General features: G+C 42.7%; 1 protein-coding gene and 3 long non-coding RNA genes across 4 annotated transcripts in view; 2 read left to right on the top strand and 2 right to left on the bottom strand.

The window, feature by feature from the left end:
* The window catches only part of cox5aa (cytochrome c oxidase subunit 5Aa), a 131,219-nt gene that overhangs the window by 92,773 nt on the left and 16,292 nt on the right, over positions 1-22,154 (bottom strand). The gene's annotated exons all lie outside the window — the stretch shown is intronic.
* LOC142384721 (uncharacterized) lies at positions 5,267-6,601 on the top strand. The gene is made up of 3 exons (XR_012770104.1): positions 5,267-5,421; positions 5,734-6,175; positions 6,303-6,601. It is a non-coding gene; the product is annotated as an uncharacterized LOC142384721 (long non-coding RNA).
* On the bottom strand, positions 15,394-17,006 carry LOC142384719 (uncharacterized). Its single transcript, XR_012770102.1, has 2 exons — positions 16,250-17,006; positions 15,394-16,181 (listed from the first exon to the last, which is right to left on the bottom strand). It is a non-coding gene; the product is annotated as an uncharacterized LOC142384719 (long non-coding RNA).
* LOC142384718 (uncharacterized) lies at positions 19,490-21,468 on the top strand. Its single transcript, XR_012770101.1, has 3 exons — positions 19,490-19,670; positions 19,982-20,423; positions 20,554-21,468. It is a non-coding gene; the product is annotated as an uncharacterized LOC142384718 (long non-coding RNA).

Below are 22,154 nucleotides of genomic sequence, written 5' to 3'. Positions count from 1 at the left end.
TCAGTTTTCAATGGAAAACAAATTCCAACGTTCATTTACAGTGATGTCTGCCGTTCATGACACATAATGTGAACTAATTCACGTTCAAGTTCTTTATTAAAAAATGTGTTGCGTTCAGTTCAACATTCACGGAAAAATGAGCGTGTTCAATGAACGCGTTCTTTTGAACTCGTTCACGCACAACACTGACTGAGGGGAACTAATGCAAAGTGACTGCAGCCGTGACTGAGCAGAGACAGACAGATGTGAAAGAGACCAGGGGAGAAGACCAAGGAACCTGAGGACATCTAGTGGTGATGACAAGAAACAAAATCTAAACATTATAGACGGACTGTGTAGCTATATTCAGTACCACATCCATAGTTTAAGGTCATTTAGTTGTCTTAGTTAATGAAAATATATATGGGGACCATATAATCAACACCATTCAAAGGATATCTGTTGGAACAGGGAAACACGAGTTAATGACCACAATAATATCACATATACATAAAGAGAGTAAAGTGAGGAAAGGTGTGACAGATGAGGCCCCCCAGCAGTCTAGGCCTATAGCAGCTTAACTATGTGATGTTTCAGGATTACCTGAGCCATCCCTATTCAAGGTAAACACAAGAAACTTGTGCTAACGAAAAAATAAATAAATAAATAAATAAAGGACCAGACTCAGTGAGTAATTCCCTATACTCCCTATATAGATCTGCTCCTCACACCACAACAACCATCTTTTTACAGCCACAAGCTACCTCAGCCTCTCACCAACTGCACACCAGTCACAGCGGGGTGGGGATGCAAACCCTGGTTCGGGTAGGGGGTAATGAAAGTATAGAAGGTGCCAGAGGTGGAGGCAGGACAAGACACACTAGCAGATTCAGCAGACAAATTCACCTAAACAGTCCTATAATCACTAAAAATACCAGCAAAAACAAAGCCATACAACTCACTCTCACCAACTGCACACCAGTTACAGCGGGGTGGGGATGCAAACCCTGGTTCGGGTAGGGGGAGAAATGAAAGAGGTAAGATAGGTGGGAATGGGATTCAAACCCTGGTTCGGGTAGGGGGTAATGAAAGTATAGAGGGTGCCAGAAGTGGAGGCAGAACAAGACACACTAGCAGACACACTATCAGATTCAACAGACCTAACTATAAGCTTTATAAAAAAGGAAAGTTTTAAGCCTGGTCTTAAAAGTGGAAAGGGTGTCTGCTTCCCAGACATTTACTGGCAGCTTATTCCACAAGAGAGGGGCCTGATAACTGAAGGCTCTGCCTCCCATTCTACTTTTAGAAACTCTGGGAACCTCAAGTAAACCTGCAGTTTGGGAACGAAGTGCTCTGTTAGGAAAATATCTTACAATGAGATCTTTAAGATATGATGGAGCTCGGTCATTAAGAGCTTTATATGTAAGGAGAAGAATCTTAAATTCTATTCTGAATTTAACAGGGAGCCAATGAAGAGAAGCTAAAACTGGAGAAATATGATCTCTCCTGTTAGTTCTCATCAAAACTCTGGCTGCAGCATTTTGGATCAGCTGAAAGCTTTTCAGAGAATATGTGGGACAGCCCAATAATAAAGAATTACAGTAGTCCAATCTTGAAGTAACAAATGCATGGACTAGTTTTTCTGCATCACTCTGAGACAAGATGTTCCTGATTTTAAAAATATTACGAAGATGAAAGAAGGCAGTCCTAGAAACCTGTTTTATATGCGAGTCAAATGATAAGTTCTGGTCTGTTGTTGAAGACTTGTTATTTTTCCTTTTTCATACATTGTAGTGCACTGCTTTTGGCTTGCTGATTACAACTGTAGCAGGCTCATTTGACCCACTAAAAAGACAGAATACTTTGTTCTCTCTTTGGTTTCTCAAATTCATCTGATCCAAAAAGCTTCCTGTCAGGTAAAGCCTCCTTGTTTTCTAAATAACTCCATAGAAATTATAGATGAAGATGGCTTGAGCTTTTAAATGTACCATTTCAACTGCTTTATTGTAATTTGAATCTAGGAATTTGCAACTTTCTTTGAGGGAATTTTCTTTTCTTCTAAGAAACAGATCTCAGTAACACATGCCGTTTTATTATTGTGCAATAAAATGATTATTGTCTGTCTGTAGATTCACTATGAGAAACATGGTGATCAAAAGTAAATTCTGAAATGCCATATAAAGTGTAACTTTGTATATTCATGAGTCTTTCTTTTCTCTTTATATAGATTCAAATATGGCTGGGGAGATGAAACAATGGCTCTCTAATGTGTTGGGAGAAATTAAAAAGAGCACTCTGGTAGCAAATATTTGTTTTGGACTCGTCCTTTTTATCTCTGAGAAGATTGTGGAGATTGAGTTTGCATGCCCTTGCAATTCCACTTGGAATCGTTCGTTTTTTCAGCCTTTTTTTTCGTTCCGGCCCTCATAGTTTTCATGCACATGTGTGTGATTAAAGAATGCAAGTGTGAGGACCCGTGTGTAGATTTCTGTTACATCACAGTTCCTGCCATAATGTGGTTGATAATAGTGTTTCTTGATGGTCGGTATTATGCCTGTTTAAGAGCATCCTGGTCAGAAAAATATGAATTCATTAATGGCTCTACACGCCAGTATTGGTGTAAACCAGCCAACTTATCTGGAGAGTTTCTGAGCCAAACACAGCGATGGTATTCTGAATCACAGGTAAGGAAGAAGTTGATGGTTCTAAAGTTTTTTACCAGTCAGTAATTTGATTGATCAGAAATGATCTTGTTGAACAATGCTAAATAAATGCATGTTTTCACATTTATTTCTTTATTGTTTGGTCTAGTTCATTGGATTCATACTGGCACTGGGGCTGACTGCAGTCTATTCACTCTGTTGGTGCTGCAGGAAGTGTTCAACCAACAAAAAAGAAGGTGGAAGAGCTGTTGGCACGGAGATGGCACATAGACCAGATGAAGTGGAGCCAATAAAAACAACTGAAAACCAAGTGGCTTGAAGCCTTAAATTTCTCTTATTATTATATCTGATTAAAGATTAACAGGAAATTTGGGGTGAAGCAGGGTTGTGCTTTCATCGGTATTACAACTTGGCCGTTATGACAGGAAGTTTAATAAGTAACTGAGTTATTTTAGACAAATGAAACATAGTTAAATTTACTCTAAAACAAGTTTCTGCTCCCTCAGATGTACAGCAAAAGTTCTGTTTGAATCAATGTATTTTGGGACTGTCACATATTCTATACAAGTGTAATGAAGTGAAAGCATAATTTCATTTAAGGCATAATATACTGAACTGCAATATTTATGGAAGTGTTTCTGGTGGTTATTAGAAACATCCTTAGCTACGTGTAGAAGCTTAAATACTTTCCTCTGCGTGGTTTTCAATATGCTTTTTATTCTACATTTCTGAAGAGCAATATTCATGAGCATCAACGTGGTACTGACACACCTACTGTAATCTGATCGTGTGCATATGTTCCCAATCTGATAAAGATTGTTTCAGCTTCAAGTTGAACCTGGGTTTGACTTTCAGGTGACATTTTCTTTTTCCTTGTATCCCGTGTTCATGCATTGTGTGTATCGTTTTCTAAGTTGTTTTTAAACCACGTAACTCTTGAGTCTGCTGTGCTGGCCTTTTATTTTCTTTGGGTTTGCCAGCATGACAGTAATAGTTCATTAATCCCTATGTGGGCCTCTGTTACTTCAGGAAGCCCCAGAATCTGTACTTCTCATGTTTAAACTTAAATTACATTCATAGTTTACCCAAAGCATGCTGTCATGTTCTTTAATAAAAGTGTGAAACATTTGTAAAAATACATTTAAAAAAAACTTTTTCAGCACTTCTGTGATTATTTTGTTGCTAAAATAGTTTATAGGTATAACTCGACATCAATAAGAACTATTATCTCATTCTATTCAAAACTCTTCCTTAATCTTGTTAAACTCTGAATTCACCGACTTGTCCTGCAATTATTAAAGCGCATTATCAATCATTATTGAAGAAAAACATTTACACTGATGCAAGCAAAGGAAGCTTATTCAGCCAAACTTCAATAGCAGGAGATCATCAACTACTTCGGTCCAACATTTCTTTCTTGTGTTCTCACCTACTGTCAGATTATTACAAGCAAAGTAAGATGTCTGGATAGTTAACAGTATGTACATATAAACACGCACAAATATACATATATATATATATATTCAGTATATGTAAATACGCAGGACACAACAGTCTGGATGAAATGGATGACGACGGAGGTAAAAAAAAGCACAGCTGAGCAGGGAAACAATAAACTAAACTTGGAAAAAAAACTAAAGAAAGAACCTCACAGGGAGATAACCAGACGAGAGCAGCAATGAAACCTAATTGATGTGAGTGTCAAAGAGGATCTGACGAGGACTGAGATTCACAGTAGAGCATATATACTGAGGGAACTAATGCAAAGTGACTGCAGCCGTGACTGAGCAGAGACAGACAGATGTGAAAGAGACCAGGGGAGAAGACCAAGGAACCTGAGGACATCTAGTGGTGATGACAAGAAACAAAATCTAAACATTATAGACAGACTGTGTAGCTGCATTCAGTACCACATCCATAGTTTAAGGTCATTGAGTTGTCTTAGTTAATGAAAATAATATCTATTTATGTAAAGGAACATGTTTGGCATTGCTCATGTCATCTGGTTTGAACACTTGATGATATTTTGCTTTGTCTTTTCTGAACCAGTGATTTTCCATCTTTTGTCATTTTCCATTTAAATGTTCACAGTTAGGTGTTTAAGTTTTCTCACAACAATAAGAGAGCAGCTTTTTCAGATCATTTGTTTTCAAGCATCTGTTGCTTACCACCTGCCCACATAGCAAATTGTCTGTCGAGGTTTCGAAAAGGCAGAGGAAGTGCTGGTTTTTTTTCTTTCTTTTTGTCTACCTTGCAAAGTGCATATAAATGCAGGGTGCAAGTGTGGATGACTTTCCTTTGTGGCATGAACACTGAGTGTTGGGTATATGCAGGTATTTGTTATGTATTTTAATCTAAATATTCCTTATATGGTCCGACCATATAATCAATTATGTGCTTTTGAAGCTAATTATGCATTATGCATTGTTAGTGCATTATGTGTGCTTCAGGCCACATCTGTGTAGTTTCTTTATTTGGGAATGTGTTACATCAGTATGCAGTGCATAGGTTACCAAGGTGACTCCTCCTGTAGTTTCCTGTAGTATCAAAAGACACGTGACTGAAAGATAAACAATCTTCTTTTTTGCCTTCACTGTTGATGTGATCGTTTGACTGTTGTTGAAGACTTATTATTTTTCCTTTTTCATACATTGTATTGCACTGCTTTTGGCTTGCTGAATACAACTGTAGCAGGCTCATTTGACCCACTAAAAAGACAGAATACTTTGTTCTCTCTTTGGTTTCTCAAATTCATCTGATCCAAAAAGCTTTCCGTCAGGTAAAACCTCCTTGTTTTCTAAAATAACTCCATAGAAATTATAGATGAAGATAGCTTGAGCTTTTAAATGTACCATTTCAACTGCTTTATTGTAATTTCAATCTAGGAATTTGCAACTTTCTTTGAGGGAATTTTCTTTTCTTCTATGAAACAGATCTCAGTAACACATGCTGTTTTATTATTGTGCAATAAAATGATTATTGTCTGTCTGTAGATTCACTATGAGATACATGGTGATCAAAAGTAAATTCTGAAATGCCATAAAAAGTGTAACTTTGTATATTTATAAGTCTTTCTTTTCTCTTTATATAGAATCAAATATGGCTGGGAGGACACAATGGCTCTCTAATGTGTTGGGAGAAACTAAAAAGAGCACTCTGGCAGCAAATTTTACTTTTGGACTCGTCCTTTTTATCTTTGAGAAGATTATGGAGATTGAGTTTGCATGCCCTTGCGATCCTACTTGGAATCGTTCGCTTTCTTCAGTATTTTTTGTCGTTCCGGCCCTCATAGTTTTCATGCTAAAGGATGCAAGTGTGAGGAGCCGTGGGCAGATTTCGGGTACATCACAGTTCCTGCCATAACGTGGTTGATTATAGTGTTTCTTGATGGTCGGTATTATGCCTGTGCAAGAACATCCTGGTCAGGAAAATATGAATTCATTAATGGCTCTACACGCCAGTATTGGTGTAAACCAGCCAACCTATCTGGAGAGTTTCTGAGCCAAACACAGCGATGGTATGCTGAATCACAGGTAAGGAAGAAGCTGATGGTTCTAAAGTTTTGCACCAGTCAGTAATTTGATTGATCAGAAATGATCTTGTTGAACAATGCTAAATAAATGCATGTTTTCACATTTATTTCTTTATTGTTTGGTCTAGTTCATTGGATTCATACTGGCACTGGGGCTGACTGCAGTCTATTCACTCGGTTGGTGCTACAGGCACTGCATGAAAAGAGGGATTTGTGGATGTATGTGGCCCCTTACATGTCCGCATACGTTAAGCCCCTGCATTTGCGGTGGTGAAAGTGAAAACTTGGCCCAAGTTGTCGCAAATTGACCTGGCAACTGCTCCCCCATGCCCCCCTCCCCTCCCCTACTTAGGAGAGCCTTTAATATGTAAATGCCAGTGATCAGGTCAGGAGCTGCCACAGTCATTTTCAAGTGGGGTGGGGTGAGGTGAGGTGGGGGGTGGGCAGGCCTGTTTCTACACGTTCATCACTATCACCTCCAACTCCAGCCAAGTTTGTTGCTGTGTTGTCTTGAAAAAGAAGAGGTGCACGCTGTCTGCTGGTGACAGGTGATGCATATCTGTTTTTTTTTCTCCCAAACACCTCTTTTGTAATACCGCTTTTTGTGGGCAAGATTCAAGGATTCAAAGGTTTATTGTCATATGTGCAGTTAGAAACGTGTTTCCCTGAACAATGAAATTCTTTTCTTTGTTGCCCGCACTGGATGTCCAAATGTATAATAATAAAGATAAGATAAAGATAAAATAAGCATGCAACAGCAATATTCTAAAAGGCTTCTTAAATAAAATAGAAATATAGAAATAAAAATATAGAAATCTGGCCAGTATAATGTGCAGTAGTGCGCTCAGTGTTTTATTGTGTATGGCTTAATTCGGTGTCACAATGGTCACAATATCGCCGAGGTCTTTTCTTTGTCCTTGCAGAGTCCATTTTTGTGTCAAAACAGTGCAAATTGCCAGCTGTGGTCAGACAACATTAAATAGCAAAAGGACTGGAGGTTGTCTCGCGAGTATTCCGTGTAATGACGTATACGCATATGATTGGTGGAGCTTAACGGCTCGCATAAGCTCTCGTTCAATCACGTATGAGAAACATTGTGTCGTGCAGTGTAAACAAAAAGTTTAAGGAGCAGATCTGGCGGCAGAAAGGCAGACAGAAATCGCTGAGGTCCCGTGCTGGGAAAACTGCCCTGGTTTGCGGAATACAATGGCTGGAAGACGACTTGCTTTCAACTCCCCAGCAACTCTCTGCGGGTCTACAGGTTTGTGTGTTTTTTTCTACTTGCACATGACCATTTGATTGTTTAATTTTAGTCTTGTTGACACTGTACAGCACTTGGGACAGTTCTCGCTGATTTTAAATGTGCTGTATATTAAACTTACTTACTCACTTGCTTACAGGCAGATAAAATGAAAGTCCTGTTGAATGCTATGACCGGGATGTCTCGTATGGTGGCCAGCACTGTGGATACGGTCGTGGAGAGGGTTCTGGAGGGAATCGACCAGAGATTCGCTAGGTTGGAGGCAAGATGGCCGTCGAGAACGGACTGCAGTTACATTCCAGAGAAGTTGAAGAGCGCACCCCCAAGAGAAGGCGGATACAGAATCCGAAAATCGCGGTAAGAGTAGGTTATTGACTGTGGCTTTAGGCTAAACTCAACTTAATTGTGTCCATCACGTGAAAACCAGTGTGAGTTGCTTTATTTAAAAAAATGAATTTCGTGTTTTCAATTGATAGGAAGCAGTTCGCCGCCTGCATAACTCACCGTGGCATTATAATCCAGGTCAAGGGTAAGAATAAGTGAATGTTCTCCCAATATCTAGTTGAGTTGGACCCGATGTTACGTTACGTTAATGCAGTTTTTTTTTTTTATTAACCATAGGCCTGTTGTTTTTACAGGCTACTGTCACCTCACAATATGGATGTAACGAGTCGCTTGAAGGAGGCGGTGTCAAACAGTCCGAACTTCAGAGAGGCAGACGGCGACACTATCGAGGGTGAGCGGCGCTGACTTTTACCACGGCTGGCACTGACACTTTTAAGCACTGGTCATTTTATTCATTCCTCTTGTTTGTTTTTTTTTAGCTGCGTGACGGACCTGTGTGCTGTGCTACAGGCGCGTCTTGAAGCCAACCCGAAATACTCAGTCTCACCACAGAAGAGTGAAAGAGAGTAAGAACATATACGCTGTCAATATGACTTTCGTTACTTTATAGACAAGTTGTCAATATGCTGTGCATGGATAGACTATGTTTTGATTATTTATTGGTTATTCCAACAGCTCCCAGAAGCCAGCTTCTGATCCAGGATGAGGACGTCTGACAACTCCCGCAGACCCTGCAGGGACCGGAAGAATGCGAAGAATGCGGATTCCAAACGGCGGCGTTTAGGCTTATTGTGTATATTGTAGGCTACAGCAGTGTGTGTGTATATAGTTTTCAATTCTTTATTATCAATATGGTTCTTATTACAATGTAAGCTATGTACATTGTGTGGTGTGGCAATAAAAGCGCTTTAAAAAAAAAAAATTCCTTTTTCATTTCCTCAATAAATTCACGTCATTCATGCCTGCATTAGCCTAGTCATAGTGCAGCTTATAAGAATGACGTGAATATATGAAGTACACAAACATCCCAGGAATATTAGTAATCATAATCACAATTATTAATCATAATTGCTGAGTGATATGCCCATATAAAGTATGCATATATTAACCTTATTGGCCAATGGGCGGTCAGCTTTACAGGAGCTTTTTTTATGTAATCACATGCCTTTTTCGTCCAATACCAGCGAGGCCAGTGAGAGGTCCAGGCACTCTCACAGCGGGGTGCTAATCGCTGAGCCATTAGCACCCCGCTGTGAGAGCCCGCCGCGAGTCGGGTTCGTTTCCGACGATTTTCTCGCTCAACAAACTTAAAGTTTGTCTGCCTGCAAGCGCCCAGGTGCGTCCGAAAATTAGGCAAATTCGCGGATGTTCACTGCCGTCCACAGTGACACAAATCCCTCTTTTCGTGCAGTGAGGAAGCTGTTAACCTTTCCTGATAGTATCCGGACCGTGGTCAGGAGATCAGGGGAAATTGCCGTTTTCCAGGGCCGAAGAACGTGCTTAACTTCGGGGTTAACTTCCCTACTCTCGTAGTCTTTAAACAACAAGAGGACAGCTCCACGGGGCTTCGTGTAATCCTTTTATTCCAACAACAGTAGAAGAACAACTGCTCCGGTAGCCGCCTGACTGCACACACACATCTTCTCCGTCTCGTCTCTCCTTTTCTCTTCCCTCACGCCCCGCCCACACATGCACACATCGCGACTTATAGCATATCTCGCAACACTACCCCCACTATGGATAGCAATTCCTCATAATTCTAATCCATTACAGCAGCACAACAATTCTATATTACTTCATAAAAAAAATAAAGCAAAACTATTCCTGGCAAAATGTCATGAGAGGGCAAAGTCCTTGCAGGGTATTACAGTTACATCCATTAGAGTAATTAAGTGCATGAGCGTCGGCCTATAGCAACAATACACAGTTCCCAATACTACCTAGGCAACCGGAGCATAAAACATCAGTGAACAGTGAAAGTCGTCAACAGTAAACATTTCTCTCTTTTTTTTCGGTCTTTTTTTTTCTTGTTCTTCATGTAGCTTTCTACTCTAGGGGTCGGGGTGGACTACCCGGGTCCCCAAGCCGTGTAGGGTTTATTCTGCCCTGGGTAACAACGGCTTCCTATCTAAACTACCCATTCTCCAAACCTGACTGGAGATCTTCGTTGACGCCTCCGCCTTTGAGAGTGCTGATCGGGCAGTGGCGGCGTTGCCTCACCCCCACTATCCGCAGCGTTGTCCTCTGGTGAACTGGTAGAAGGGAGTGAACCGGCTGCAGCAGAGTCGTCTCCCCCCGTATCCAGGACCGATTCCTGGCCTGCGCTGGAGAACAGGCTAGCGAGATCTGGTACCACAGACTCTGTGGCCACAGCTGGAGGGGGAACCTCCGCTGGCGTCCATGCCTGGGCCTGCTCCATGACCCAGGCATCATCCAGGGGATCACGACTTCGGTAGGGCTTTAGCTGGTCGTGGTGAACTACCTTGACTTTGGTCTTTGGATTTTTCTGGATGCGATACACCAGATCATCAAGCTGTCCCAAAACGAAGTAAGGTCCCTCATATGACGGAAGGAACTTCTTGACTTTGTTCTTGACTCTCTTCGTGCCCTTGATGAGGTACCACACGGCATCTCCAATGCAATATTGAGTGCGGCAGCAATTTTTGTCATATTGTCTCTTTGCGCGTTCTACCGACTCCCCAAGTGCATCCCTAGCTATCTGGTGTGCCAGCTCTAGTCGCTCACGGAGACGCTGGACATACTCTGGGGCAGTAGGAGCGTCTTCTGGGTCAGGAGGAAGGCCGGTCACCAGGTCTGCCGGCTCACACACTTCCCGGCCAAACATCATGAGATTTGGGGTAAGTCCGGTTGCACTGTGCCGAGTGGATCTGTAGGCCATGACCGCGTATGGAATCATAAGATCCCAATCCCAGTGGCAACGCTCAGCAGTCGTGGCCAGGATCTTTTGTAGGGTAGAGTTGAAGCGCTCCACCTGGCCATCCGACTGTGGTCGGAACGGGGTAGTTCGTGTCTTCTCGATTCCAAACAGAGCGCACATCTTCTGGAAAACTTCAGACTCGAAGTTTCTACCTTGGTCACTGTGTATGGTATGTGGGGCACCAAACCGGCACACCCACTCAGAGGCAAGTACTTCGGCCACTGTCTCGGCTCTTTCGTTGGGCAGAGGGAAAGCCTCCACCCATTTTGTAAAATAGTCCTGGATCACGAGCACATAGGAGTTTCTGCGCTCGGTTTCATTCAGTGGTCCCATGATGTCTAGAGCTACCCGCTCCATTGGGGCTCCGACTCTGACAGTTCCCATTGGAGCCTGGGGTGTTTTACGGGGCCTGGCTTTGGATGCACAGCTGCTGCAAGTGTGACACCAGAGACTGACATCTTCCCGCATCCGATACCAGTAGTATCGTGTCTGAAGCCGCGACACCATACGTTCTGTTCCGAAGTGCCCACCAACAGGACCTTCATGCATCTGTCTCATGACATTCGACCGAAAAACTTGTGGTAATATCACTTGAGGGTAGAACTGGGCACCATCCAAGCAGTAAAACCGCCTGAACAAGATGCCCTCTCGGACGAAGAGGCGCCTCCACTGGCTCCAGTAAGCTTTGGTCGCTGGGCTATGTGATGAGACAGTAGTCCATGAAGGCCGCACTCCACCAGCCTCCAGCCATGCCCTGATAGGAGAAATGTCTGGGTCAACCTCCTGCGCCTCTTGTAACTCTTGGGTGGACCAACCACTGAACTGTGGGATGTCAGGAGATCTGGCGTCTACCCCCACTGAACTTGCTCTTATGGTTAAATGTTCGTCCACCCCCACTGGAGTTTGCACTGTCTGGATTTGGACGGGATCCAAGTTGCATTGTACGGCCTGATGGCGGACATTCTGTGGATAAGGAGATGGACTAGGCAGCTGACATGGGCATGACTGCCTACAGGGCTGGCGGGAGAGGCTGTCTGCATTACCATGCAGCCGGCCTGGACGATGGACGATGTTGAGGTCATACTCGCCGAGTCTCTCGAGCCACCTGGCCAGCTGACCCTCAGGCTCCCTCATCTTTGTCAGCCAACGGAGACTGCTGTGGTCGGTGCGGACCGTGAATGACCGTCCCATGAGGTACTGGCGGAAATGTGATGTGAACTCGACAACTGCTAGCAACTCTCGGCGTGTTGTGCAACAGTTCTGTTCAGTTTTAGACAGACGGCGACTCCCATAGGCCAGCACACGTTCTCTGCCTAGCTGCACTTGAGAAAGTACAGCACCAATGCCAACATCACTTGCGTCTGTGTCCAGTACCATGTTCCCTTGGTCTAACGGGTAGCCCAAGACTGGAGCGGTGGTCAGTAGACATTTCAGTTGGTCGAACGCTTGCTGACACTCCACAGTCCACTGGAATCGAGCATATTTCTTGGTTAATGCATGGAGGGGTCCAGCCACTGTTGCGAAGTCCTTGACAAATCTTCGGTAGTACGACGCCAACCCGATGAACTGGCGAACTTCTTGAACCGAAGTGGGCGTAGGCCATTCCTGTACCTTCTGTATCTTGGCGGGGTCCGAAGCCACCCCTTCTTCGGAGACAACGTGCCCCAGGTAAGCTACCTGTCGCCTGAAAAGGCAACATTTCGCCGGCTTCAGTTTCAAGTTCGCTTGCAGTAGCCTATCGAAGACTTGACTGAGACGGTGCAACATTTCGGGCACGTCGCGGCCTAGCACTATTATGTCGTCCAAATAGACAAGACAGGTCTCCCACTGCATGCCAGCCAACACCCGGTCCATTAAATGTTGGAATGTTGCCGGGGCGTTGCATAACCCAAATGGCATGACATTCCATTCGAACAGTCCGTTTCTGGTGCAGAAAGCGGCAGCTCGGCGGGCTCGTGGTGTCAGTTCCACCTGCCAGTATCCAGACGCGAGATCTAGTGTGCTGAACCACTTGGCAGTGGAGAGGGTGTCAAGGGTGTCCTGGATACGGGGCAGCGGGTAAGCGTCCTTAATAGTGCAGTCATTCAGTGCCCGATAGTCGACGCAGAGGCGGTAAGTTCCATCTTTCTTACGTACCATCACGAGTGGCGAGGCCCAGCTGCTGTTGCTGCGACGTGCCACGCCGGCCTCCAGACCCTGTTCTATCTGCTGGTCAGCATCCCGTTGTTTCTCCCAAGCCATGCGACGTGGATGCTGCTTCACAGCAGCACCTGGCCGGACCATGATGTCATGTTGCACTAGGCTTGTGCGGCCGAGGTCGGTAGGCCCCGTTGAAAACACTGTGCTGTACTTGCATAGAAGCTGGGCGAGCTGGGGCTGCTGATCCTGTTCAAGCTCAGCGGCACTCTGGTTGTAAAGCTCCCGAAGATGCTGGGGAACGTCACTGTGCTCTGGCAGTTCGCCCATGGCCGTGGTGGTGCTGGGTGGTAGAGCGTGTGCGGGCTCGAGGACGCCAACGATAGCACCCTTCTTGATGGTGACAGAAGTATTGCCAGGGTTAAATACACGGAGAGGCACTCCTTTAGCATGTTGGGCTTCAAGCAGCACACGAGCAACTAGCACTTTGTGTCTCCCTACGAAACCCCTGGTAGGAGTGAGCATCACCTCCCCTTCCAACCGCCTTTTAAACGGAATTTTGCCTCTTACGACATACTCCACCCCAGCCTCTACCACCACCGTCCGAGAAACTCTTACAGCCTGGATCTTTGGCTGGCTCACAGCGTGAAAATATGGCACTTCCTCGCCAAACAGGATGATGCGGTTGGTGCCAAAGTCAAGGCGCGCCTGGGCTTGAGTGAGGAATGGATGGCCTAGGAGGGCCTCTTCGCCAGCGATATCGGCCACAAGGAAATTCACGCTCACCTGCCGGTTGTTAAGCTGGACAAGGAGCTGAACCTCCCCGATCACTGGAACATCTCCTGGCCCGACCCCCAGCAGCGTCTTCACAGTGGATGGCTGAAGTGCAGGCCTAACATCCGGGTGAATGGCATTGTAACAGCGCAGGGGAAGCACGCTCCTCCGTGCCCCACTGTCCAGGACAGCACAGATATCCAATTCATACACCATCAGATGGATGTTCATTTCTTGACCATGGGTTTTGAAATGGAGGACAGTGGGTTCAGAGCTCTCGCGGGAGGTATTTGTGTACTGATGAGTTGCCCTTTTTGTTTTCCTGGGAGAGGGACAATTTCTCTTCATGTGCCCAATACCTGAGCAGTTGTGGCAGCGAATTTCCTCCCATTTAGTGTTTTTAAAGGTTTTCCGGGGAGCTGCTTGGTGAAATTCATGGCTAACCGGTCTATTGCTGACCCCTGGGATGGCCGTGAGGATATCAGTCTCCCCTCCTTCTGCTCTTTCTCTGACCATAGCTGCGGTAGGGGGTTTTCGTTCGGGAACACCCCGTGCCCCTGAGTGCATAAGAGTGGTGACATGTGATGCTGCTCGCTTAGTTGTTTCATAGCGGTGGGCAATGTTATAGGCCTGAGCTAAGGTCTGGGGTCGCTTCTCTAACAGCTTTTGCACAACCTCCGCGTTTCCTATGGCATGGGTGAAAACTTCAACGGCTATTTTGTCTTGCTCTTCCAAAGTCCTATCACTATATGCCACTGACACTTTGCCATATATGTCATCCCTTAACGAATGGAGAGCTTCGCCAGACTTGCGAATGCGTTGTCTTAGTTCAATAGCAACAGCAGCTGCATGCTCTGATGAAGGGCCATATGCATTCTCAACTTCCTCCACTAGGCGGCAATAGTCCCACTGAGTGGACCGGGGGTTCTTATGCACAATTGCCCCTGCTGCGCCAACCAGACAAAACTTTAACTGGATGGCCTTAGTCTTTTTAGTCCAGTGATTTGCTTTGGCGCAGCTTTCAAAACGGTGTAAGAACTCTGTCCATGGCGTGGTGCCATCATATTGGCCAGGACTGAGGGTGGGGATTCTTTCCCTAGCATCATCATCATCCTCACTCTCTGAGGAGGGTTGGTAACGCACAGAGCGGGGGCGACGGTTATGCTTACAAGTCTGGCGTTGTTCACATTTTGGGGAAGGTGATATTAATTGCATAACAGGACTGTCATCTTGTAATAAATGTGTTTGGTCAATGTCTTTAGATGCTTTAACATGGACAGGGTGGGGCAATGGCCTCGACTGGGGGTCGTGACTGGATATGGGAGTGCTATGGATGAAACTCGCTGAATGAGCAGCGGCAAAGGGGTTTGTGCTGGTGTATGCAATGGCGGCTGCGAATGGCGCCTCCACCTGTCCTCCATCAGTGTTATGCACATGGGTGCAGGGTTGTTTGCATCGCACGACAGCCTTATGATCTCTCTCCACATCAGCCTTAAATGGATTAGTATCCGACAATTTCAGTGATTGAATTTGTATATAACTTGTTGCACTTGCATTTACAATTCCTCCCTCACACGAGAAGGGATTACTCTGTGTGTTGTGAACATATTGTTTGTGTGGCAGCCGAGCAGACTAAGTTAAGCTCAAATGGTTTTCGGTGTGATCCAACAACGCCACTCCAGGAATTTCACCCAGAGAATTATTAAGTTTAGGTTCAAGGACACGCAGGTTCAATATACTAGGAATGAGAAGACGTAGTTCGATGTTTATACAAAAAGATCTAGTTTTTATTATAATAGTTGTCTTTTTATAATACGATTTAAAAACATTCATACAGAAAAATTAAAGAAGACCTAAACAGTGCTGAGCGTGACTGGGGAAACAGGGGCTAGTGAGAAGGGGGGCAGAATCCTAACTAAAATATATAAAGAAACAACAAACCAACTTAAAGGCACCAAAATGTGAGAACTCAAATCCCAAAGGAACACAGCAAAAAAAGGGGGAAGACCACCAGCCGGACCACCAGCACCCAGCCACCAGACGCCAGCACTGAGAAGGAGATAAACAAATCTTAATAATGGTCAATTTAGTAACTGAAAAAGAAATAAACAAAACCAAAATACAAATGTACTCCAAAAGAAAACAATATACAAATTATCTCAAAGTAGCTAACAAAGAAAACAAAACAGAAACTAAGGGAGTGTAACCTCAAAATCAATTAAAACTGCCAGACACCCTCCGTGCGTCAGGCACAGCGCTCAGACCGCCGTCCGTCGGCGCCAGGCGCAGCCGTTAAGGCTGAAGCACTAGACGATTACAACATTAAAACAGGGAATCCCAAGCAAGACCTTGTTCAGGCAATACTTATCGGCGATAGATAAAAACCCCGAGCAGGTTGGACGAACTGTCAGTCAGTAAAGCAGGATCAGAAGCTCCGTGCAGAGCAGCAGTGTCTCCAGCCTACCGGTCAGTGCGCCCAGAATTACAACGGCATCTTATGATGACACGCTCCGGAGGAGGAGAGGACGATCCAGGCGGCAGTACACCTGTTAACTGAGCATACTAGCGTTAGCCCTAAAATGTAGCATATATACAGAGACACAGAGAGATCAAACACTCACCACCGCGAGGGGAGACAGCACCCCGAGAGCCATTGGAGCCAGGGATGCATAACGGCCACCACTGCAGCAACAACAAATAATCAGCACACCAGAGAGACCAAAAGGTGAACATGCCGCGAGAGCAGCAGACATACCTTGTCGAGAAAATGACCCCTAACCCGGAAGCAGACAATTCAATGGAAGCAGACAGGGAAAGCATGAGGGAGGGCTCCTTTTATACTGCCACTCCTCTGATTGAATAATTGACAGCATGCCTACAGGCAGGTGAGGGAACTGGTCATGCATCTATGCTGCTACATTCGCTTACATCCATTTTTTATTTCGTATTCGTTCGCCGTAGTCATTGACATGGCTGGATTGGAGTGGCTGGTCACATCGCCGCGTTTATGTTTACATTCGTTCACGTGCACCTGACAGGGGGCCGCCATGTTGTCTTCTTCGTTGTTAATAAAGTACCGTGTAAAGTTAATACTCTGCATCTCCGGTTTCCTGAGCTATATTCCAGTATGCTCACCAGTGTTGCATGTGTAGTAACAGTCCCTTCGTGGTCGCCAGTGTTAACCTTTCCTGATAGTATCCGGACCGTGGTCAGGAGATCAGGGGAAATTGCCGTTTTCCAGGGCCGAAGAACGTGCTTAACTTCGGGGTTAACTTCCCTACTCTCGTAGTCTTTAAACAACAAGAGGACAGCTCCACGGGGCTTCGTGTAATCCTTTTATTCCAACAACAGTAGAAGAACAACTGCTCCGGTAGCCGCCTGACTGCACACACACATCTTCTCCGTCTCGTCTCTCCTTTTCTCTTCCCTCACGCCCCGCCCACACATGCACACATCGCGACTTATAGCATATCTCGCAACAAAGCGTTCAACCAACAAAAAAGAAGATGAAAGAGCTTTTGACATGGAGATGGCACATAGACCGGATGAAGTGGAGCCAATAAAGACAACTGAAAACCAAGTGGCTTGAAGCCTTAAATTTCTCTTACAATTATATCTGATTAAAGATTAACAGGAAATTTGGGGTGAAGCAGGGTTGTGCTTTCATCGGTATTACAACTTGGCCGTTATGACAGGAAGTTTAATAAGTAACTTGAGTTATTTTAGACAAATGAAACATAGTTAAATTTACTCTAAAACAAGTTTCTGCTCCCTCAGATGTACAGTAAAAGTTCTGTTTGAATCAATGTATTTTGGAACTGTCACATATTCTATACAAGTGTAATGAAGTGAAAGCATAATTTAATTTAAGGCATAATGAACTGCACTATTTATGGAAGTGTTTCTGGTGGTTATTAGAAACATCCTTAGCTACGTGTAGAAGCTTAAATACTTTCCTCTGCGTGGTTTTCAATATGCTTTTTATTCTACATTTCTGAAGAGCAATATTCATGAGCATCAACGTGGTACTGACGCACCTACTGTAATCTGATCGTGTGCATATGTTCCCAATCTGATAAAGATTGTTTCAGCTTCAAGTTGAACCTGGGTTTGACTTTCAGGTGACATTTTCTTTTTCCTTGTATCCCGTGTTCATGCATTGTGTGTATTGTTTTCTAAGTTGTTTTTTAAACCACATAACTCTTGAGTCTGCTGTGCTGGCCTTTTATTTTCTTTGGGTTTGCCAGCATGACAGTATTAGTTCATTAATCCCTATGTGGGCCTCTGTTACTTCAGGAAGCCCCAGAATCTGTACTTCTCATGTTTAAACTTAAATTACATTCATAGTTTACCCAAAGCATGCTGTCATGTTCTTAAAAAAAGTGGAAATATTTGTAAAAATACATTAAAAAAAAACTTTTTCAGTACTTCTGTGATTATTTTGTTGCTAAAATAGTTTATAGGTATAACTCAACATCAATAAGAACTATTATCTCATTCTATTCAAAACTCTTCCTTAATCTTGTTAAACTCTGAATTCACCGACTTGTCCTGCAATTATTAAAGCGCATTATTTATCATTATTGAAGAAAAACATTTACACTGATGCAAGCAAAGAAAGCTTATTCAGCCAAACTTCAATAGCAGGAGATCATCAACTACTTCGGTCCAACATTTCTTTCTTGTGTTCTCATCTACTGTCAGATTATTACAAGCAAAGTTAGATCTCTGGATAGTTAACAGTATGTACATATAAACACGCACAAATATACATATATATATATATATATACAGTATATATAAATACGCAGGACACAACAGTCTGGATAAAATGGATGACGACGGAGGTAAAAAAGCGCAGCTGAGCAGGGAAACAATAAACTAAACTTGGAAAACAAACTAAAGAAAGAACCTCACAGGGAGATGACCAGACAAGAGCAGCAATGAAACCCAATTGATGTGAGTGTCAAAGAGGATCTGACGAGGACTGAGATTCACAGAAGAGCATATATACTGAGGGAACTAATGCAAAGTGACTGCAGCCGTGACTGAGCAGAGACAGACAGATGTGAAAGAGACCAGGGGAGAAGACCAAGGAACCTGAGGACATCTAGTGGTGATGACAAGAAACAAAATCTAAACATTATAGACAGACTGTGTAGCTGCATTCAGTACCACATCCATAGTTTAAGGTCATTGAGTTGTCTTAGTTAATGAAAATAATATCTATTTATGTAAAGGAACATGTTTGGCATTGCTCATGTCATCTGGTTTGAACACTTGATGATATTTTGCTTTGTCTTTTCTGAACCAGTGATTTTCCATCTAGTCATTTTCCATTTAAATGTTCACAGTTAGGTGTTTAAGTTTTCTCACAACAATAAGAGAGCAGCTTTTTCAGATCATTTGTTTTCAAGCATCTGTTGCTTACCACCTGCCCACATAGCAAATTGTCTGTCGAGGTTTCGAAAAGGCAGAGGAAGTGCTGGTTTTTTTTCTTTCTTTTTGTCTACCTTGCAAAGTGCATATAAATGCAGGGTGCAAGTGTGGATGACTTTCCTTTGTGGCATGAACACTGAGTGTTGGGTATATGCAGGTATTTGTTATGTATTTTAATCTAAATATTCCTTATATGGTCCGACCATATAATCAATTATGTGCTTTTGAAGCTAATTATGCATTATGCATTGTTAGTGCATTATGTGTGCTTCAGGCAACATCTGTGTAGTTTCTTTATTTGGGAATGTGTTACATCAGTAAGCAGTGCATAGGTTACCAAGGTGACTCCTCCTGTAGTTTCCTGTAGTATCAAAAGACACGTGACTGAAAGATAAACAACTTCTTTTTTGCCTTCACTGTTGATGTGATCGTTTGACTGTTGTTGAAGACTTTTTGATTTCTCCTTTTTCATACATTGTATTGCACTGCTTTTGGCTTGCTGAATACAACTGTAGCAGGCTCATTTGACCCACTAAAAAGACAGAATACTTTGTTCTCTCTTTGGTTTCTCAAATTCATCTGATCCAAAAAGCTTCCCGTCAGGTAAAGCCTCCTTGTTTTCTAAATAACTCCATAGAAATTATAGATGAAGATAGCTTGAGCTTTTAAATGTACCATTTCAACTGCTTTATTGTAATTTGAATCTAGGAATTTGCAACTTTCTTTGAGGGAATTTTCTTTTCTTCTAAGAAACAGATCTCAGTAACACATGCTGTTTTATTATTGTGCAATAAAATTATTATTGTCTGTCTGTAGATTCACTATGAGAAACATGGTGATCAAAAGTAAGTTCTGAAATGCCATATAAAGTGTAACTTTGTATATTTATAAGTCTTTCTTTTCTCTTAATATAGATTCAAATATGGCTGGGAAGATGAAACAATGGCTCTCTAATGTGTTGGGAGAAATGAAAAAGAGCCCTCTGGCAGCAAATATTTGTTTTGGACTCGTCCTTTTTATCTCTGAGAAGATTGTGGAGATTGAGTTTGCATGCCCTTGCAATTCTACTTGGAATCGTTTGTTTGCTTCATAGTCCTCATAGTTTTCATGCTCATGTGTGTGATTAAAGGATGCAAGTGTGAGGACCCGTGTGTAGATTTCTGTTACATCACAGTTCCTGCCATAACGTGGTTGATAATAGTGTTTCTTGATGGTCGGTATTATGCCTGTTTAAGAGCATCCTGGTCAGGAAAATATGAATTCATTAATGGCTCTACACGCCAGTATTGGTGTAAACCAGCCAACTTATCTGGAGAGTTTCTGAGCCAAACACAGCGATGGTATTCTGAATCACAGGTAAGGAAGAAGCTGATGGTTCTAAAGTTTTGTACCAGTCAGTAATTTGATTGATCAGAAGTTATTTTGTTGAACAATGCTAAATAAATGCATATTTTCACATTTATTTCTTTATTGTTTGGTCTAGTAGTTCATTGGATTCATGGTGGCACTGGGGCTGACTGCACTCTATTCATTCGGTTGGTGCTGCAGGAAGTGTTCAACCAAGCGGCTTGAAGCCTTAAATTTCTCCTACAATTATATCTAATTAAAGATTAACAGGAAATTTGGGGTGAAGCAGGGTTGTGCTTTCATCGGTATTACAACTTGACCGTTATGACAGGAAGTTTAATAAGTAACTGAGTTATTTTAGACAAATGAAACATAGTTAAATTTACTCTAAAACAAGTTTCTGCTCCCTCAGATGTACAGCAAAAGTTCTGTTTGAATCAATGTATTTTGGGACTCACATATTCTATACAAGTGTAATGAAGTGAAAGCATAATTTAATCTAAGGCATAATATACTGAACTGAACTATTTATGGAAGTGTTTCTGGTGGTTATTAGAAACATCCTTAGCTACGTGTAGAAGCTTAAATACTTTCCTCTGCGTTGTTTTCAATATGCTTTTTATTCTACATTTCTGAAGAGCAATATTCATGAGCATCAACATGGTACTGACGCACCTACTGTAATCTGATCGTGTGCATATGTTCCAAATCTGATAAAGATTGTTTCAGCTTCAAGTTGAACCTGGGTTTGACTTTCAGGTGACATTTTCTTTTTCCTTGTATCCCGTGTTCATGCATTGTGTGTATCGTTTTCTAAATTGTTTTTTAAACCACATAACTCTTGAGTTTGTTGTGCTGGCCTTTCATTTTCTTTGGGTTTGCCAGCATGACAGTAATAGTTCATTAATCCCTATGGGCCTCTGTTACTTCAGGAAGCCCCAGAATCTGTACTTCTCATGTTTAAACTTAAATTACATTCATAGTTTACCCAAAGCATGCTGTCATGTTCTTAAAAAAAAGTGTGAAATATTTGTAAAAATACATTTAAAAAAAACTTTTTCAGTACGTCTGTGATTATTTTGTTGCTAAAATAGTTTATAGGTATAACTCGACATCAATAAGAACTATTATCTCATTCTATTCAAAATTCCTTAATCTTGTTAAACTCTGAATTCACCGACTTGTCCTGCAATTATTGAAGTGCATTATCAATCATTATAGAACAAAAAACATTTGCATGAATGCAAGCAAAGAAAACGTATTCAGCCCATCTTCGATGGCAGGAGAACATCATCAAATACTTAGGTCCAACAATTCTTTCTCGTATTGTCATCTACTGTCAGATCATAAATTTGACGCTCTTGCACACCTTTTGTCTTTTTTTTATTATGATTTGATTTATTTATTTGCACAAATATAACAAACAAACAGCTAAAATACAGCAAACCAGATGTGCAGGTGATATAAAAAAAAAAACAGAGAGGTTTATAAGTATATCTCACCTCATAGAAACAAACAAAAATAAATAAATTATGTTGGGTCTAAAAGTTAACCCAGCTGGAACACAGTTCACTCAAGACAACCCCAGTGATTAACCAAACACACAGTGCACAAGATTGTATTTTTACTTGCAAGGGGAGCCGGACGGAGTGACAGAACTTACTCCTTCACCCGTGCTCAAACGACTCCACCCGACTTTCCCCGTGTAGTTCTTTTTATTACACAGCTTAGTTACAATCA

Source organism: Odontesthes bonariensis, chromosome 7 (genome assembly GCF_027942865.1).
Source record: "Odontesthes bonariensis isolate fOdoBon6 chromosome 7, fOdoBon6.hap1, whole genome shotgun sequence".
NCBI classification, from domain to species: domain Eukaryota; kingdom Metazoa; phylum Chordata; class Actinopteri; order Atheriniformes; family Atherinopsidae; genus Odontesthes; species Odontesthes bonariensis.
The sequence above is the reverse complement of the archived record's forward strand: the minus strand, read 5'-3'. Positions and strand labels throughout refer to the sequence as shown.